Raw genomic sequence first — 20,634 nt, forward strand, 5'->3', positions numbered from 1 at the left:
ATACAGCACTGATGATAAAACATCTAGGTTAGAGATGAAGAGTTTCACTGAGTTACATGGAGAAGAGAAGATGGAAGGGGAGTTAGAGGTGACTGGAATGAGATGACTGTGGCTCAGATCATGAACTCCTTATTACCAAATTCAGAGTGAAATTGAAGAAAGTAGGAAAAACCGCTAGACCATTCAGGTATGACCTAAATCAAATCCCTTATGATTATACAGTGGAAATGAAAAATAGATTTAAGGGCCTACATCTGATAGATAGAGTGCCTGATGAACTACGGAATGAGGTTAGTGACATTGTACAGGAGACAGAGATCAAGACCATCCCCATGGAAAAGAAATGCAAAAAAGCAAAATGGCTATCTGAGGAGGCCTTACAAATAGCTGTGAAAAGGAGAGAGGCAAAAAGCAAAGGAGAAAAGGAAAGATATAAGCATCTGAATGCAGAGTTCCAAAGAATAGCAAGAAGAGATAAGAAAGCATTCTTCAGCGATCAATGAAAAGAAATAGAGGAAAACAACAGAATGGGAAAGACTAGAGATCTCTTCAAGAAAATTAGAGATACCAAGGGAACATTTAATGCAAAGATGGGCTCGATAAAGGACAGAAACGGTATGGACCTAACAGAAGCAGAAGATATTAAGAACAGGTGGCAACAATACACAGAAGAACTGTACAAAAAAGATCTTCACGACCCAGATAATCACGATGGTGTGATCACTCACCTAGAGCCAGACATCCTGGAATGTGAAGTCAAGTGGGCCTTAGAAAGCATCACTACAAACAAAGCTAGTGGAGGTGATGGCATTCCAGTTGTGCTATTTCAAATCCTGAAAGATGATGCTGTGAAAGTGCTGCACTCAATATGCCAGCACATTTGGAAACCTCAGCAGTGGCCACAGGACTGGAAAAGTCAGTTTTCATTCCAATCCCAAAGAAAGGCAATGCCAAAGAATGCTCAAACTACCGCACAATTGCACTCATCTCACACGCTAGTAAAGTAATGCTCAAAATTCTCCAAGCCAGGCTTCAGCAATATGTGAATCGTGAACTCCCTGATGTTCCAGCTGGTTTTAGAAAAGGTAGAGGAACCAGAGATCAAATTGCCAACATCCGCTGGATCATGGAAAAAGCAAGAGAGTTCTAGAAAAACATCTACTTCTGCTTTATTGACTATGCCAAACCCTTTGACTGTGTGGCTCACAGTAAACTGTGGAAAATTCTGAAAGAGGTGGGAATACCAGACTACCTAACCTGCCTCTTGAGAAATCTGTATGCAGGTCAGGAAGCAACAGTTAGAACTGGACAGGGAACAACAGACTGGTTCCAAATAGGAAAAGGTGTGCGTCAAGGCTGTATATTGTCACCGTGCTTATTTAACTTCTATGCAGAGTACATCATGAGAAGCGCTGGACTGGAAGAAACACAAGCTGGTATCAAGATTGCCGGGAGAAATCTCAATAACCTCAGATATGCAGAGGACACCACCCTTATGGCAGAAAGTGAAGAGGAGCTAAAAAGCTTCTTGATGAAAATGAAAGAGGAGAGTGAAAAAGCTTGGCTTAAAGCTCAATATTGAGAAAACGAAGATCATGGCATCCGGTCCCATCACTTCATGGGAAATAGACGGGGAAACAGTGGAAAGTGTCAGACTTTATTTGGGGGGGCTCCAAAATCACTGCAGATGTTGACCGCAACCATGAAATTAAAAGACGCTTACTCCTTGGAAGAAAAGTTATGACCAACCTAGATAACATATTCAAAAGCAGAGACATTACTTTGCCGACTAAGGTCCATCTAGTCAAGGCTATGGTTTTTCGTGTGGTCATGTATGGATGTGAGAGTTGGACTGTGAAGAAGGCTGAGCTCTGAAGAATTGATGCTTTTGAAGTGTGGTGTTGGAGAAGACTCTTGAGAGTCCCTTGGACTGCAAGGAGATCCAACTAGTCCATTCTGAAGGAGATCAACTCTGGAATTTCTTTGGAGGGAATGATGCTGAAGCTGAAACTCCAGTACTTCGGCCACCTCATGAGAAGAGTCGACTCATTGGATAAGACTGTGATGCTGAGAGTGATTGGGGGCAGGAGGAGAAGGGGACGACAGAGGATGAGATGGCTGGATGGCATCACGGACTCAATGGACATGAGTCTGAGTGAACCCCAGGAGATGGTGATGAACAGGGAGGCCTGGCATGCTGCGATTCATGGGGTCTCAAATAGTCGGACACGACTGAATGACTGAACTGACTGAACTGTAATGAAATGAGGTGGGATCAGAAGAGGAGAGAGCAAGCTAGCCAGTAATCACTTCCTTATGTGCTGCACTGTCTGGACCGCTCAGAGATGTTCATGGAGTTATACAGAGAAGAGGAGAGGGAGGAAGGAGACAGAGGTGGCCAGGAGGGTAAAAGAGGGAAATGAAAAGGAGAGAGACAGATCCAGCCAGTAACCAGCTCCCTAAGTGTTCTCCACTGTCTGTAATACACAGAAATTCATAGAGTTGGGTAGAGAAGAAAAGGAGGAGGGAGGAGACAGAGGCAACCTGGTGGAGAAAAAGGAGAGTCCAAAGGAGGAGAGAGCGGTCAAGCCAGTAATCTCGCTACCATGTAAAAATGGGTACTGAAGATTGGGTTTTTAAAGGTACAAAATTGATAACAAATATCAAAAAGCAAAGATTAAAAATCTAGAGTAGAGGTTGGATTTTCAAAAATACAATATTAAAGAAAGAAGAAGAAAGAAAAAAGTCACAAGAATTATTTAAAAAACAACAAGCTCAAATATATATATATATATATACAATATATATAATATAATATATATATATATACAGCGTTTTCTTTAAAAATAGGGTCTTTTTTTGAAAAGTAATAGTAGGGTATAAAAATAAAAATTAAAGGAGAAATAGAGAACTTAAAAATTAAAAAATGTTAAAATTTAAAAAAAAGAAGAAGACAAGAAGAAAAAACAAAACAAAAAAAGAATGATTGTGAAAATGGTAAAGGTATATCTGGGACTTTCTCTGGTGTTGTTGTGGGCAGTGTGGGGTCAGTTTATTTTCGGATAGTTCCTTGGTCTGGCTTATATTTCTCAAGATCTATACTTCCAAGGTGGTTCCCTCTGTTTTAGCTTCTTCTGTTTGCTGGTCTCTTCAATGTCTGTTTTCTGCCGTGACACAAGGGGGACGGTGGTGGACACTTTTTTTTTTTTTTTTAAGGCTCACTTGTTCAGTCGCACTGTGAGGAGGGAGGGATGCTCCAAACAAATAACACTGGCTTGTGCTCATAGTGTCTCAGCCACGCTGGGCCTGCCCCCGCTCACGGTGCACACTGCTCAGGCTCTAGGTTGCTCAGCCAGGAACCATCTGAGGCTGACCCTGGGCGCATGCACCTCACCCATCTAAGCCGCTCAGGCTCAGGCACTCAGGTAGTCCTCAGAGGCTCAGACTCGGTTGGGCCTGTGTTTTGTGCCCTTCCCAGGTCCGAGCAGCTCGGGTGTTTGGCGAGCGCAGTCACAGCGACTTATCACCTTTCCCGTTCCTGCTGTTCAGTTTTCTGGGTGTACAACTGGCGCCCCTTCTTAGGCAGATGGTGACTGTCCAGAATCCCAAGAAGTCTTAGTTAGCAAAGAAGCTTGCTTGCAGTTTGGAAATTAATGTCTCTCTGGGACTGCGATTGCCCCTTTCTGGCCATTCTGGCTCTGGGTGCCTGTCACTGGAGGAGGATGGTCTGCAGCCAGTAATTCTGGTCCATCCTTTGTGCACAGTCCTGGCAGTGTTTTATGTTAGAGCTTTTTGCGTGGTAGCTATCCCACAGTCTGGTGTGCTAGCCGAAGTTAGTTTGCTCTGGTTACACTCGAGGCATTCAGGCCTGATTCTTAAAAAGCAATGCAGCCCGCGCCTCCCAACCCAGCCCCCATTTGCTAGTGGCAGATGCAGGCATCTGCGCTGCTTCTCCGCTAGGGAGTAACCGTTGGGCTCTTAATCTGTTGCTTTTAATTATTTATTTATTTTTCCTCCCTGTTATGTTGCCCTCTGTGCTTCCAAGGCTCGCCACAGAATTGGCAGCCAGAGTGTTTCCTGCTGTTTGGAAACTTCTCTCTTTTTAAGACTCCCTTCCAGGGATGGAGCTCCCTCCCTACCACTTTCGTCTCTTTTTTCATCTTTTATATTTATTCCTACCTGTTTTTGAAGACAATGATCTGCTTTTCTGAGTGCCTATTATCCTCTGCCAGCATTCAGAAGTTGTTTTGTGAAGTTTACTCAGCGTTGAAATGTTTGGGTTTTTTTGATGAATTTGTGAGGGAGAAAGTGGTCTCCCTGTCCTATTCCTCCACCATCTTTGGACCAACCTCTGCAAGTCCGTTTTCCTCTCGAGCTGTCAAAGTAGTGTCAGGCTTCCTGTCGAGTTGACATAGGGATCTGTGGCTTTCTCTCGAGGTGACACAGTGCAATCAAAGGTGCCATCATGTTTTGAGTTGATACTCGGGGTGACAGTCGAGTCAGTGCAGGGGAATCAGGGTACCTGGAGTGGATTGGGACATCGGGGTCCTTTGGAATTATGGCAAGACCCCTGGAGTTCCTCTCGAGGTTCAAGTGGAGACCGCCTCCTCTTGAGGTGGGACGGGAATGCCGGGATTTCTTTCCTGGCAAAAAAGGGAAACGAACCTTCAAATCGAGATGAGGAGGGAAAAACAGGGATCTTCTTGAGTTGTGGCGGGACCCTCAGGATTCCTCTCGAGTGGAGATGGGTATGTCGGGGAACTTCTTGAGCTGCATCAAGGGTGTCAAGGACCCTTTCGAGGCTCAAGAGGGAAGGTGGGATTTCTCTCGAGACGCCACAGCAGAAAAGGGCCTCATCTCGTGTTGAGGGGGAAATCTCCTAGATTTTCTGGAGTCGCAGCAGGAAACATGGGGTTCCTCTCGAGTTATGACGGGGACCTCAGGGACCCACTCATGTGGCCTCAGGAAAGTCCAGTCTCCATACGAATTGCAACAGGCCTCTCGGGATTCCTCTCCAGTCGGTGCTGGGCCGAGGTCCTCATCTGGAGTTGAGGCCGGAACCTCCGGGTTTCTCGCCACTGTGGACTTGGATCTCGGGGTTCCTATGGAGTTTAAACAGGGGAGTCAGGCCACATCTCGTGTAGAGACATGCAAGTCCACTTTCCTCTCGAGCTGTAACAGTAGTGTCAGGATTCCTGTCAAGTTGACATAGGGATCTGTGGCTTTCTCTCAAGGTGCCACAGGGCTGTCACACCTACCATCATGTTTTGAGTCGATACTCGGGGTGACAGTTGAGTCAGTGCAGAGGAGTTAGATCTATCTGGAGTGGATTGGACATTGGGGTCTTTTTGAATTGTGGCATGACCCCTGGAGTTTATCTCAAGTTTCAAGTTGAGACCACCTGCTTATGAGGTGTGATGGGAATGCTGGGATTCCTTTCCCAACAACGCAGGGAAATGAACCCTCATCTTAAGATGAGGAGGGAAAAATGGGTCTGTTCTTGAGTTCTGGCGGGACCCTCGGTGTTCCTCTCGAGTGGACACGGGTATGTCGGGGAACTTCTTGAGTTGCATCAAGGGTGTCAAGAACCCTTTTGAGGTTCAAGAGGGAAGGTGGGATTTCTCTTGAGATGACACAGCAGCAAAGGGCCTCATCTCGTGTTGAGGGGAGAATCTCCTGGTTTTCCTAGAGTTGCAGCAGGAAACTTGGGGTTCCTCTCAAGTTACAACGGGGACCTCAGGGACCCGCTTGTGTTGTGAAGGGCCGCTGGGGATTCCTCTCCAGTCGGTGCATGGGCCTAGGTCCTCTTCTCAAGTTGAGGCCAGAACCTCAGAATTAATCTCCAGTGCTAATATGGATCTCAGGGTTCCTATGGAGTTTCAACAGGTGAGTCAGGCCTCATCTCGTGTGGAGACATGCAAGTCCGCTTTACTCTCGAGCTGTAACACTAGTGTCAGGCTTCCTGTTGAGTTGCCATAGGGATCTGTGGCTTTCTCTCGAGGTGCCACAGGACTATGACACCGCCCCTCGTGTTTTGAGTTGATACTCTGGGTGACCGTCAAGTCAGTGCAGGGGAATCAGGTGTATCTGGATTGGATTGGGCATCAGGGTCTTTCTCAAATCTGGCACGACCCCTGAATTTCCTCTCATGCCTGGAGCCAGCTTGGGATAGCTTATCCATGACAAGGTCATGTGGAAGAGACCTGATAAGCAAGGCTTCAGGACTCGAGGGACTCCCGAGACCTGCTCGAGCATCTACCCCAAAACCAGAATCTGTCTGTCTTACTATTTTGTGCCTTTCACCAGCTCTTCTGACATTAACAGGGGGCTGTCCCCAACCACCTTTCTCTGGAGAAAATCAACTTAGGGCTCTAACTAGTAACTCTCCAAGACATGAAAGGAATATTTCAAATCAAACCCCCCTGTTAGCATTCTAGCTTGCTTGGCATGTTTATCCAGACTCTTGCAGCTACGCATGTGATTATTCACAGCCTCCCAACCATGAGAGGTGCGGGAAACCTAAAACAGTCTAAAAATATAGAGCCTTTCAAAGTGTTAGAAACTATTAGAAAAGTGCTGGTGTAGGATTTCATTGCTGAGCCAATGCTTGCTGCTAAGTTCCTATATCTCTTATCCACTGTGCACCTGGCACTGCATTAGTTATCATAGTTGGAATGTAAGAAAAACAAAAGTAGCCTTGAAATTAACCACATCAGACCTTTGAGCTAATTGGTTCTTTCTTTGTTGTAACTCACTGCACCTTTGCTCCGTGAGAAACGTAACTCTGCTTATTACTTTCTGAGGCTGACATAGATTAGAAATATAAAGAAAAAACATTTCAAGGGAAAATAAGTTTTCTGGTTGAGCAGCCTTTATCAAAAGAGGGTCATACATCTCCAGAGGCCTCCAAGGCCAGAAGATAATGTACACAACATTGTTTATGGGAAAGGTATGCAGAAAAATTCCTGGTTTTGATAAAGAAAAAAGAGATGTAACGTTCGGGCTGACTCTGTATGACTTTGCATCTTTCATTTCCCTCTATGTGCAAGTCAGGGTATAAAAGTTCCTTTTGAAAATAAAGTTACAGATCTCGCTCACCAAAGCTTGGTCACCCCGTGTCAATCATTCTGTCTCTGTCCCTTTCTCCCTCTTCCTCCCTCTCTTTTTTAGGCTGATCCTTTGGGGTACAGATGCTCTCTGCGTTCATGTTACAGCCTGGGCTTCTAAGACCCGATGGAGAAGGTGCTGTGTGTCTTCATTCCAGGTAGAAGGCGCTCTGTGTCTTCACTCTCGCAAGAGGGCGCCTGCTGCCTCCGTGAACAGAGCAAGTACCTTGTCTGGGACTTTATGGGCTTTCTGTGTAAATCAAGGAATATCAACCTCTTTTTCCCCTCTATTTTCTTATCTGGAACATTCTTCCTTTATCTCTTTCTAAATCTCTTTGACTACGCCAGCTCTCCTAAGGTTTCCCCAGGATCCTGCAGGGGCTGGACCCCAGCACTCTTGAGTTTCAAGTTGAGATCGCCTCCTCCTGAGGCTCTACAGGAGCGCCGGGATTCCTTTCCAGACGAAGCAGGGAAATGGACCCTCATCTCGAGATGAGGAGGGGAAAACGGGGCTCTTCTTGAGTTGTGGCAGGACACTCGGTGTTCCTCTCGAGTGAAGACCGGTATGTCGGGGAACTTCTTGAGTTGCATTAAGGGCTTCAAGGACCCTTTCGTGGCTCAAGAGGGAAGGGGGGATTTCTCTCCACAGGCTGCAGTAGAAAAGGGCCTCATCTCGCATGGAAGGGATAATCTCCAGCTTTTTCTCGAGTTGCAGCAGGAAATTAGGGTTCCTCTCGAGTTACGACGGGGACCTCAGGGATCTGATCTTGTTGCCTCAGGAAAGTCCAGTCTCCATGTGAGTTGCAAGGCACCTCTCAGGATTCCTCTCCAGTCATTTCTGGGTCCTAGGTCCTCATCTGGATCTGAGGCCAGAACCTCAGGGTTCCTCTCCAGTGCTGACATGGATTTTGGGGTTCCTATTGAGGTTCAACAGGGGAGTCAGGCCTTGTCTCGTGCAGAGACATCGAAGTCTGCTTCCCTCTCGAGATGTCAAGGTAGTGTCAGTCTTCCTGTCGAGTTGATATAGGGATCTGTGGCTTTCTCTCAAGGTGCCACAGGGCTGTCATACCTGCCATTGTCTTTTGAGTTTAAATAGGGGTGACAGTGGTGTCACTGCAGGGCAATCAAGTTTATCTGGAGTCGATTGGGACATCAGGGTCTTTTTGAATTGTGGCACGACCCCTGGAGATCCTCTCGAGTTTCAACTTCAGACTGCCTCCTCTGGAGGTGCGACGGGAATGCTGGGATCCCTTTCCTGACTGCCGGGGTCCTGCCCCGTGGATCCAGGGTAATTCGAAGCAGGGACAGCATAGACGAGGAAAAACTTATTTATTTGGAAATACAAAAAAGAGTTTAGGGATGAATATTGTGATAAGAAAATTTAGTGGAGAAAAGATGTTGAATAACCTGGTTCATGTGGAGAACTAATAAAACCTCAGGACAAGAGATTTGCATGATCTACGTTGGGCCACTGGTGCCCGTTTGAATATCAGAGGGTGCCCTGCCTTGGGATCCCTCTCTAATGGATATTAGAAGCCAGGGCAAGTAGGTAGACATGGTGAGCCTCCCGCTCCAGATGGGAATTCAGCCTGAAAATAGAGTAAAGAAGACACAGGGAAAACCAGTCCAGTGACTTGCCCATCCTCTATTGTTGTAAAGGCTTTTTATACCTTTTTTTGTACATAGAGATCAATGGATAATATAAAATTATGCAATGTTCAGCCACCCTGAATCTTATCGAGACCAGGCTTTCTCTCTGCATACCTAGTTGTATACATAAGTCTTAGGTGATTTACATCACCTTCTGGCCAGAAGGCCAATTAACATTTTATGGCGCTTTTCCGATAAGAGTTTGTCAACCAGAAAGAAGACTTATTTGCCTTAACAGTGTTGTTCTTCCAAAAGTCTGGTGCCACTCTAAGTTCAGTTCAATTCAGTCGCTCAGTTGTGTCCAACTCTTTGCGACCCCATGAATCACAGCACGCCAGGCCTCCCTGTTCATCACCATCTCCCGGAGTTCACTCAGACTAACGTCCATCCAGTCCGTGATGCCATCCAGCCATCTCATCCTCGGTCGTCCCTTTCTACTACTGCCCCCAATCCCTCCCAGCATCAGAGTCTTTTCCAGTGAGTCAACTCTTCGCATGGGGTGGCCGAATTACTGGAGTTTCAGCTTCAGCATCATTCCTTCCAAAGAAATTCCAGGGTTGATCTCCTTCAGAATGGACTAGTTGGATCTCCTTGCAGTCCAAAGGACTCTCAGGAGTCTTCTCCAACACCACAGTTCAAAAGCATCAATTCTTTGGCGCTCAGCCTTCCTCACGGTCCAACTCTCACATCCATACATGACCACATGGAAAACCATAACCTTGACTAGATGGACCTTAGTCGGCAAAGTAATGTCTCTGCTTTTGAATATGCTATCTAGGTTGGTCATAACTTTTCTTCCAAGGAGTAAGCATCTTTTAATTTCATGGCTGCAATCACCATCTGCGGTGATTTTGGAGCCCTCCAAAAATAAAGTCTGACACTGTTTCCACTGTTTCCCCGTCTATTTCCCATGAAGTGATGGAACCGGATGCCATGATCTTCGTTTTCTGAATGTTGAGCTTTAAGCCAAGCTTTTTCACTCTACTCTTTCATTTTCATCAAGAGGCTTTTTAGCTTCTCTTCACTTTCTGCCATAAGGGTGGTGTCCTCTGCATATCTGAGGTTATTGAGATTTCTCCTGGCAATCTTGATTCCAGCTTGTGTTTCTTCCAGTCCAGCGCTTCTCATGATGTACTCTGCATAGAAGTTAAATAAGCAGAGTGACAATATACAGCCTTGACACGCTCCTTTTCCTATTTGGAACCAGTCTGTTGTTCCATGTCCAGTTCTAACTGTTGCTTCCTGACCTGCATACAGATTTCTCAAGAGGCAGGTTAGGTGGTCTGGTATTCCCATCTCTCAGAATTTTCTACAGTTTACTGTGAGCCACACAGTCAAAGGCTTTGGCATAGTCAATAAAGCAGAAATAGATGTTTTTCTAGAACTCTCTTGCTTTTTCCATGATCCAGCGGATGTTGGCAATTTGATCTCTGGGTCCTCTGCCTTTTCTAAAACCAGCTGGAACATCAGGGAGTTCACGGTTCACATATTGCTGAAGCCTGGCTTGGAGAATTTTGAGCATTACTTTACTAGCATGTGAGATGAGTGCAATTGTCCAGTAGTTTGAGCATTCTTTGGCGTTGCCTTTCTTTGGGATTGGAATGAAAACTGACTTTTCCAGTCCTGTGGCCACTGCTGAGTTTTCCAAATGTGCTGGCATATTGAGTGCAGCACTTTCACAGCATCATCTTTCAGGATTTGAAATAGCTCAACTGGAATGCCATCACCTCCACTAGCTTTGTTTGTAGTGATGCTTTCTAAGGCCCACTTGACTTCACATTCCAGGATGTCTGGCTCTAGATGAGTGATCACATCATCATGATTATCTGGTTCGTGAAGATCTTTTTTGTACAGTTCTTCTGTGTATTGTTGCCACCTGTTCTTAATATCTTCTGCTTCTGTTAGGTCCATACCATTTCTGTCCTTTATCGAGCCCATCTTTGCATTAAATGTTCCCTTGGTATCTCTAATTTTCTTGAAGAGATCTCTAGTCTTTCCCATTCTGTTGTTTTCCTCTATTTCTTTTCATTGATAACTGAAGAAGGCTTTCTTATCTTTTCTTGCTATTCTTTGGAACTCTGCATTCAGATGCTTATATCTTTCCTTTTCTCCTTTGCTTTTTGCCTCTCTCCTTTTCACAGCTATTTGTAAGGCCTCCCCAGATAGCCATTTTGCTTTTTTGCATTTTTCTTCCATGGGGATGGTCTTGATCCCTGTCTCTTGTACAATGTCATGAATCTCATTCCATAGTTCATCAGGCACTCTATCAGATGTAGGCCCTTAAATCTATTTCTCACTTCCACTGTATAATCATAAGGCATTTGATTTAGGTCATACCTGAATGGTCTAGCGGTTTTCCCTACTTTCTTCAATTTCACTCTGAATTTGGTAATAAAAAGTTCATGATCTGAGCCACAGTCAGCTCCTGGTCTTGTTTTTGTTGACTTTATAGAGCTTCTTTATCTTTGGCTGCAAAGAATATAATCAATCTGATTTCAGTGTTGACCATCAGGTGATGTCCATGTGTAGAGTCTGCTCTTGTGTTGTTGGAAGAGGGTGTTTGCTATGACCAGTGAGTTTTCTTGGCAAAATTCTATTAGTCTTTGCCCTGCTTCATTCCGCATTCCAAGGCCAAATTTGCCTGTTACTTCAGGTGTTTCTTGACTTCCTACTTTTGCATTCCAGTCCCCTATGATGAAAAGGACATCTTTTTTGGGTGTTAGTTCTAAAAGGTCTTGTAGGTCTTCATAAAACCGTTCAACTTCAGCTTCTTCAGCATTACTGGTTGGGGCATAGACTTGGATAACTGTGATATTGAATGGTTTGCCTTGGAGATGAACAGAGATCATTCTGTCATTTGTGAGATTGCATCCAAGTACTGCATTTTGGACTCTTTTGTTGACCATGATGGCTACTCCATTTCTTCTGAGGGATTCCTACCCGCACTAGTTGATGTAATGGTCATCTGAGTTAAATTCACCCATTCCAGTCCATTTTAGTTCGCTGATTCCTAGAATGTCGACGTTCACCCTTGCCATCTCTTGTTTGACCACTTCCAATTTGCCTTGATTCGTGGACCTGACATTCCAGGTTCCTGTGCAATATTGCTCTTTACAGCATTGGATCTTGCTTCTACCACCAGTCACATGCACAACTGGGTGTTGTTTTTGTTTTGGCTCCATCCCTTCATTCTTTCTGGAGTTATTTCTCCACTGATCTCCAGTAGCATATTGGGCACCTAATGACCTGGGGAGTTCCTCTTTTGGTATCCTATCATTTTGCCTTTTCATGCTGTTCATGGGGTTCTCAAGGCAAGAATACTAAGTGGTTTGCCATTCCCTTCTCCAGTGGACCACGTTCTGTCAGACCTCTCCACCATGACCCGCCCAACTGGGTTGTCCCACAGGCATGGCTTGGTTTCATTGAGTTAGACAAGGCTGTGGTCTTAGTGTGATTAGACTGACTAGTTTTCTGTGAGTATGCTTTCAGTGTGTCTGCCCTCTGATGCCCTCTTGAAACACCTACCATCTTACTTGGGTTTCTCTTACCTTGGGCGTGGGGTATCTCTTCGCAGCTGTTCCAGCAAAGCACAGCCGCTGCTCCTTACCTTGGACGAGGGGTATCTCCTTACCCCCGCCATTCCTGACCTTCAATGTGGGATAGCTCCTCTAGGCCTTCCTGCGCCTGTGCAGCCACTGCTCCCGGGTTGCTCCTTCTGGCCACCAGCCCTGGTCTCAGGTGTGGGTGGCTCCTCCCAGCTGCCGCCCCTGGCCTTGGGCTCGGGGTGGCTCCTCAGGGTCTCTGCCCCTGGCCTCGGGCTCGGGGTAGCTCCTCAGGGTCACTGTCCCTGGCCTCGGTTGAGGTGTCTCCACCCGGCCACCCCTGACCTCGGATGCAGGGTGTCTCCTCCCGGCCGCCACTGGCCTTAGATGTGGGGTAGCTCCTCCTGGCAGCCACCCTGTCCTCGGATGCGGGGTGTCTCCTCCTGGCCGCCACTGACCTCTGATGCAGGGTAGCTCCTCCCAGCTGCCCCTGACCTCGGACGTGGGGTAGCTCCTCTCGGCTGTGCTTAGTGTGCCGGCCAGCCCTCACTGCTGCCTGCGATTAGTGCGCCAGATGGCTGGTGCCACTCTCTGAAAGCACTAAATAAAGTTACATTCTTACATAGCAAGGATAGAACATTTTATAACTATGAAAAGGAGTACAGTGATTTATAACAAAGAGAAAACTAATTAACTCAAAAGTCTAGTGTTGCTAACATCAAAACTACTATATTCCTATTTCTGCATCCCATTTACATTGATTAATATCCTCCCAGGTGCCTAAAAGATAAAGGATATGGAAGCCTGGCAGCAAACATTAACTCAACAAACTTCACCAAACTAATTCTTAACTCTAAAAGGCTCTATATCTTTAAAATGTTTTAAGCTTTGTGTCTCTCATAGTTGCGGGCTGTAAACAATCCAAAAATTGCAAAGTCGGGTAGACAGGTCAGATAAGTTAGAGAGCCATCAAAGCGATTTAAGCCAAGACATTCTTTTCATATGCAGGAGACTGTTGGAGCTCTGAATTAACTCTTTACAGAGAAAAGATGGTAATATCAGAAGAGTATAGTATGGCAGACAGTAAACAGACAGATTTTGATTTCGGGGTAGATGCTCAGACAGAGGACCCCTTGAGACCTGACTGGCCTTGCCCATCAGGCCTCTCCACATGAACTTGTCATGGGTGGGATCTCCGTGCTGGCTCCTGGAACCTGACAAAGCAGGGAAATGGACTCTTATCTCGAGATGAGGAGGGAAAAATGGGGCTCTTCTTGAGTTGTGGCGGGACACTCGGTGTTCCTCTCCAGTGGACATGGGTATGTCAGGGACTTCTTAAATTGCATGAAGGGTGTCAAAGACCATTTCGAGCCACAAGAGGTCAGGTGGGATTTCTCTTGAGATGCTGCAGCAGAAAAGGGCATCATCTTGCATTGAGAGGAGAATCTCCTGGTTTTTCTCGAGTTGTGGCAGGAAATTTGGGGTTCCTTTTGACTTACAACGGGGACCTCAGGGACCCGCTCGTGTTACCTCAGGAAAGTCAAGTCTCCATGCCAAGTGCAAGGGGCCTCTAGGGATTCCTCTCCAGTTGGTGGAGGGGCCTAGGTCCTCATCTAGAGCTGAGGCTGAAACCCCAGGTTTCCTCTCCAGTGCTGACATAGATCTCGGGGTTCCTATGGAGTTTCAACAAGGGAGTTAGACCTCGTCTCGTGCAGAGACATGCAAGTCCGCTTTCCTCTCGAGCTGTAAAAGTAGTGTCAGGCTTCCTGTCGAGATGACATAGGAATCTATGGCTTTCTCTCGAAGTGCCACAGGGTTGCCACACCTGCAATCATGTTTTGAGTCGATACTCAGGGTGACCGTCAAGTCAGTGCAGGGGAATCAGGTGTATCTGGAGTGGATTGGGACATCGGGGTCTTTTTCAAATCTGGCACAACCCCTGGAGTTCCACTCTTGCCGGGATCCAAAAGGGGAGATCCCACCCATGACAAGGTCATGTGGAAGAGACCTGATAAGCAAGGCTTCAGGACTCAAGGGACTCCCGAGACCTGCTCGAGCATCTACCCCAAAACCAGAATCTCTCTGTCTTACTATTTTATGCCTTTCACCAGCTCTTCTGACATTAACAGGGGGCTGTCCCCAACCACCTTTCTCTGGAGAAAATCAACTTAGGGCTCTAGCTAATAAGTCTCCTTGACATGAAAGAATATTTCAAATCAAAACCCCCTGTTAGCTTTCTAGCCGCTTGGCATGTTTATCCAGACTCTTGCAGCTACGCATGTGATTATTCACAGCCTCCCAACCGTGAGAGCCGCAGGAAACCTAAAAGAGTCTAAAAATATAGAGCCTTTCCATGTTTTAGAAGCTATTAGAAAAGTGTTGGTGTAGGATTTCATTGCTGAGCCAATGCTTGCTGCTAAGTTCCTATATCTCTTATCCACTGTGCACCTGGCATTGCATTAATTAATGTAGTTGGAATATAAGAAAAACAAATGTAGCCTTGAAATTAACCACATCAGACCTTTGAGCTAATTGGTTCTTTCTTTGTTGTAACTCACTGCACCTTTGCTCCGTGAGAAATGTAACTCTGCTTATTACTTTCTGAGGCTGACATAGATTAGAAATATAAAGAAAAAACATTTCAAGGGAAAATAAGTTTTCTGGTTGAGCAGCCTTTATCAAAAGAGGGTCATAACATGTCCAGAGGCCTCCAAGGCCAGAAGATAATGTACACAACATTGTTTATGGGAAAGGTATGCAGAAAAATTCCTGGTTTTGATAAAGAAAAAAGAGATGTAATGTTCGGGCTGACTCTGTATGACTTTGCATCTTTCATTTCCCTCTATGTACAAATCATGGTATGAAAGTTCCTTTTGAAAATAAAGTTACGAACCTCGCTCACCGAAGCTTGGTCACCCCATGTCAATCATTCTGTCTCTGTCCCTTTCTCCCTCTCCCTCCCTCATTTTCAGGCTGATCCCTTGGAGTACAGACGCTCTCTGCATTCACGTTCTTGCCTGGGCTTCTACGACCAGATGGAGAAGGTGCTGTGCGTCTTCATTCTGGGAAGAAGGCGCTCTGTGTCTTCAATCCGCCAAGAGGGCGCCTGCTGCCTCTGTGAACAGAGCAAGTCCCCTATCTGGGTCTTTATTGGCTTTCTGTGTAAACCAAGGAATATCAACCTCTTTCTCCACTATTTCCTTATCTGCAACATTCTTTCTTTATCTCTCTCTAAATCTCTTCACCTACGCCGGCTCTCTGTAGTGTTCCCCTGGATCCTGCTGGGGCTGGACTTCGGCACTCTGAAGTTTCCAGTTGAGACCGCCGCCTCTTGAGGTGTAACGGGGACACCCGGATCCCTTTCCTGATGAAGCAGGGAAATGGACCCTCATATGGAGATGAGGAGGGTAAAACGGGGCTCTTCTTGAGTTGTGGCAGGACCCACGGTGTTCCTCTCAAGTGGAGACTGGTTTGTCGGAGAACTTCCTGAGTTGCATCAAGGATGTCAAGGACCGTTGTGAGTCTCAAAGGGAAGGTGGGATTTCTCTCGAGATGATGCAGCAGAAAAAGGCCTCATCTCGCATTGAAGGAAAATCTCCAGGATTTTCTCGAGTTATGGCAGGAAACTTCTTCTCAAGTTACATTGGGGACCTCAGGGACCCACTCGTGTTGCCTCAGGAAAGTCAAGTCCCCATGAGAATTGCGAGGGGCCTCTCAGGATTCCTCTCCAGGCGGTGCAGGGGCCTAGGTCCTAATCTTGAGTTGAGCCCAGAACCTCAGTTTTCCTCTTCAGTGCTGACATGGATCTCAGGGTTCCCATGGAGTTTCAACAGGGGAGTCAGGCCTCATCTCGTATGGAGACATGGAAGTCCGCTTTCCACTTGAGCTCTAAATGTAGTGTCAGGCTTCCTGTCATGTTGACATAGGGATCTGTGGCTTTCCCTCAAGGTGTCACAGGGCTGTCACACTTGCCATAGTGTTTTGAGTCGACATTCGGGCTGACAGTCGAGTTAGTACAGGGGAATCCTTTTTATCTTGAGTGGATTGGGACATCGGGGTCTTTTTGTATTGTGGCACGATGCCTGAAGTTCCTCTCGAGATTCAAGTTGAGACCCCCTCTCCTTGAGGTGCAACAGGAACACCAGGATTCCTTTCCCAGCGAAGCAGGGAAATGGACCCCCAATGACCCTTTTGAGGCTCAAGAGGGAAGGTGGGATTTCTCCCAAGACACTGCAGTGGAAAAGGGCCTCATCTCGCATTGAGGGGAGAATCTCTTGATTTTTCTCGAGTTGCAGCAGGAAGCTTGGTGTTCCTCAAGAGTTATGACAGGGACCTCAGTGACTCGCTCCTTGTGCCTCAGGAAAGTCAAGTCTCCATGCATGTTGCGAGAGGCCTCTCGGGATTCCTCTCCAGTCAGTGCAGGGGCCTATGTCCTCATCTCTAGTTGAGGCCGGAACCTCAGTTTCCTCTCCAGTGCTGACATGGATCTCGGTGATCCTATGTAGTTTCAACAGATGAGTCAGGCCTCATCTCATGTGGAGATATGGAAGTCTGCTTTCCTCTCGAGCTGTAAGAGTAGTGTCATGCTTCCTGACACTTTTCCTGACTTTTCCTAGGTCCCAGAGCCCATCCAGGCTTGTTTCTGCCCCATTCTGTGCTAGGTCATCCATGTATTGGATCTTGCCTTTGGGAAGTCACAGGGCATAAGCTCCATGTGATACCAGCCCCAGGCTGAAAGGCATGTAGGTGTTGTAGGTTGACCGACCAAGGCAGTAGATGAGAAATTGACCCCACTCTGCAGATGGAGAGACTAGGGAAACCCTGAGGAGCATATGGCTTGTCAAGGGCCACATCACAGATGAGAAGAAGGAGCCTGTCTGAAAGAGCTGTGTCCTCAGAGCTCAGGCCCTGGCTGCACCCAGGCCTGCCAAAGCTATGGGGTGAGCAGTGTGGGTGTCACTGTGCCTCCACATGGCCTAAGGTGATGGGTGAACAGACAGAAACCCAGAGGTTCGCTTGAGGAGCTTTGTGTAAGGGACCTCAGCAAGGAACCCAGGAAATGACGTCACTTCCTGGCAACAGATACCAACAGAACACGGAAACTGGATCTCCAGGCCTCACAGCAGAGAGGAGCCCCCAGCCAGTTCACAGGCAGCCAGGATGTTTTGCTGTTTGCCCCTTCCCAGAGGCCAGGGCCTCGGGAGAGCTCACCGGCAGAGTGTGTAGGAATGCAGTCGGTGCTTCCTCAGGACCCCCCTGAGAGGCCTCTGGCCCTTTGCCTGAAGGAACAGAAAGGTAACATGGGAACTCCAGCCCGGGCCAGGTCCCCTCTCCCATCCCAGCCAGGTAACCCTGAGTCCTTGCCCTGTGTGTGTGGATGGGGGTTTCCTGGGGTATCTCTGCCTCAAGCAAGCCCCTGCGGATGTGGCTCAAAAGTCTATGGGCTGGGTGTGTCCACACCCCAGGGGAGAGCAGGCTGGGAGGGATGGGGAGAGTCCAGGCAGCACTGGCTTCCCAGGAAGATCCCACACCCTCAGGGGCATCTCTGTCCAGGGTGGGTACCTGAGCAGACACATGTTTCTGCTGGCAGCAGAATTTCAAGCGGGCAGAAGCAGCCACCATACTGGTCAGGCCCAGCTCAGTAAACTCCAGGCAGGGCTGGCTGAAAATCAGTGTCATTTCAGAGCTTCCCAGTCGATGTGGCCGATGAGGGGGGTACCCCATTCACCTTCTCGAGGGAAGCATCAGATCATCACCCCCCTGCCCATGAGGCCCAGTGCAGGCTCCAGGTGAGTGTGCCCATGGAGGGAGCAGCCCAACTGGCAATGAAGAGGAAGTGGGGAAGGCCTACTCCACACACACCACCCAGGACACATCCCAGGGCCCAGTCTCAGGCTGCCATGGAACTCAGCACACCCGGCTCTGACCCTGAGCCCCAAGAACACCTGCCTCTGAGGCAGCAGGAGGACCTGGAGCCCAGCACGGCAGAGCACAGAGGTGAGGAGGCTGGGGCTGTGCATGTGAGTGTGTGGGAGGGGGTGCTGAGTGACACAAGGAGGAGTCCCACAGAGCTGGATCTGGGCCTGGAACAAAGGCTGGCCTCACACCACCCATCTTTCACACTGCAGTCAGAGTGCATCCTATGCTGGGTATTCTTTGCGATTCTCTGGGAAGCTTTCTGTCCCGTATACACACATCAAAATGCTGGCGATGGGTAACCTTCTCTTCTCTCACAGCTCTAGCACTGGTCTCTAATTACAACCAGACTCCGCTTCCAAGTCCTGGCCCTACGGCAGTGGGTGCTACATATGCAGAACCCAGGGATCCACTGAGGGGAGATCGAGACCTGAGACTTCCCTCCCCAAATACACCAGGCCAGCTGGATACTGGCCAGCACACTGGGTATATCAGACCTCTGTGCCTGCAGGACCCCCAGCCAAAGGCACCAATGTCCCACCCCCTCAGTGAGGACATCCACCTCCACCTGCACCTGTACCTGCTCGGGCTTTGGCAGGAGAACCTGAGTCGGGATAAGTCACCACCTCTGCAGGGAGAGCCTGCCCTGGCTCCTGCCCAAGACCCAGATACCCACAATGACTGACCCACCCCTGCAGGGAGAATGGGCCCCCGCTCTGGACAGAGAGCCAGAGCCCTTTCTGAAAACACCTAGTGCAGGGGGGCGGTTGGCTCTGCAGCCTCCATCCCTGCCTGCTTCCCGTGGATGCCATCAACTCGCTCCCCACCCAGGGCAGATTGAGTGCCCTTCCCCTGAGCTTATTTGCATCTGGTTTTTGTGTAGCTTTCTTGTGATGTTTTATTTTTTTATGACTTTATGTATTTTTTTCTGTTAAGTTTTTGTTAATAAATTTTACTTTAATTGATGCAATTTGGGACTATTAAGGCCTTCATAATGCTGTGTGACCATCATCAATGTCTACATTCGCACCTTCTCATTCTATTCCCCCACTTCCCAGCAAAGCCTGGATTCATGTCAAGCACTCCCCATTCCTCCCTCCCCCACCTGACAACATTTAGTCTTTTTCTTTCTCTATTTCTTCCCATTCTTTGGATGTCCACAATCAATGCCAATCACTGAAATGATAGAAAAATGGATTTTTTTTTCTGACAGAAAGGGAACATTATAGGCGCTTAGTCTTGTTAGACTCTTTGCAGTCCCATGGTTTTTACAGTCCATGGAGTTATCTAGGCCAGAATACTGGAGTGGGTAACTTTTCCATTCTCCAGGGGATTTTTCTGCCTCTCCACATATTGTAAGACTAAACTTGAGAATTCTTGTTTTTATTTCATTTGAAGTAGCCTTTGGGTAACTGAAAGGACAGTGTAGGTACTTTCAGGATGTCACCTGCAAAACGAAGCCCTTTCGGCAAATGTGGTCTGAACCGCCAGGTAGGCATTGCTGTTGTAAATGTGACATCTCAGCCAGAAGGGAGATGTGGAGCTCTTCCTTTACCACAAACAAATCCACAGAAGAAGCCAAAAGAGAGAGCTGGAAAATGAACAACACCAACGACCAAAAAGCGTTCCTCATTGGACAAAGCTAGAGAAAACCCAACATCCTACGGCCCAAAAATCCTCTTGGAAATGAATGTTCAGTAAGGAAGAGAAGAAACATGTGAGGGTGGACAGGCCGTGCCCATGGCCAATGTATTTCGAGATGGCCTGACCTCTCAGATGAAGACACATGCCAGTGTAAACCCTTTGCAGACAGCAGCGATCGTCATCACTGTGTAAGTGTTTAGTCTGGTGTCAACATGCCCCGGGTACCACATGAGGGAGCAGACCTGGGTCTCTTCCTCTGCCCCACATCCCACCCTCAGAAAGGCAGCTCAGGTGCTTTCAGGACCTGCCTGCCTGTCTGGCTCAGCCATGAGCTGCGACCACCTCCAGGGTAGACTCCGCCTTTTCTTCTCTATGCACCGTGAACCTGCACACAGTGGGCTTTCAGAACCTCAAGAAACTCGCCCCATCCCCACTAGAGCCAGAAGCCTCCCCTGGCATCCAAACGCCTGTGGAGTCACTTTGGCCCAAGCCCTAGTTCTGGACCCCTGGAGCCTACTTCAGCCTTTATAGTGTGAATAATCAGGTCCTTTATACACAGATTCCAAGCTGTCAGATCTGAGCTTTGGATTCACAGTCAGCTCTGTCCCTCCCATGGCAGTCAGGTGGGCCACCATGCAGGCAAAGGAGCACATGAGCTGAGTTTCAAGGGGGAGCATTGAAAGGACAGCAGTGGATAAAACTTGTTGCAAACTGAGGGAGGTTCCCTGTGTGTCTCAGAAAAGGCCTCTGGTGTGCAAGTGTGGAGGAGGGCCTCA

Source organism: Budorcas taxicolor, chromosome 10, assembly GCF_023091745.1.
Source record: "Budorcas taxicolor isolate Tak-1 chromosome 10, Takin1.1, whole genome shotgun sequence".
Lineage (NCBI taxonomy): Eukaryota > Metazoa > Chordata > Mammalia > Artiodactyla > Bovidae > Budorcas > Budorcas taxicolor.